Source organism: Acyrthosiphon pisum, chromosome A3 (genome assembly GCF_005508785.2).
Source record: "Acyrthosiphon pisum isolate AL4f chromosome A3, pea_aphid_22Mar2018_4r6ur, whole genome shotgun sequence".
NCBI classification, from domain to species: Eukaryota; Metazoa; Arthropoda; class Insecta; order Hemiptera; family Aphididae; genus Acyrthosiphon; species Acyrthosiphon pisum.
Genome location: NC_042496.1, coordinates 33,522,482 through 33,522,682, shown reverse-complemented (window position 1 = coordinate 33,522,682; position 201 = coordinate 33,522,482). Strand labels below are relative to the sequence as shown.

The 201-nt window shown below is 42.3% G+C and overlaps 1 protein-coding gene across 1 annotated transcript in view; it reads right to left on the bottom strand.

The window, feature by feature from the left end:
• Positions 1 to 201, bottom strand: part of LOC115034449 (dosage compensation regulator-like) — a 1,350-nt gene that overhangs the window by 501 nt on the left and 648 nt on the right. The window lies entirely within an intron of this gene.

Below are 201 nucleotides of genomic sequence, written 5' to 3'. Positions count from 1 at the left end.
TAATAAAAAAAAAAAGCCCAAGGGGGGGGTGATCGCCACGTCGCCCCCCCCATAGATCCGCCACTGAACATTGCTGATAAATGTTATCCAATTTGCCTGTTAATTAGACCGGACGACTATAGCGGTAAGTCGTGTTAAGGTTATGTGCATTTTAAAATATTAATACTCAGTTGCGTGTATCAAGCAATTGGTGTTGCTCAA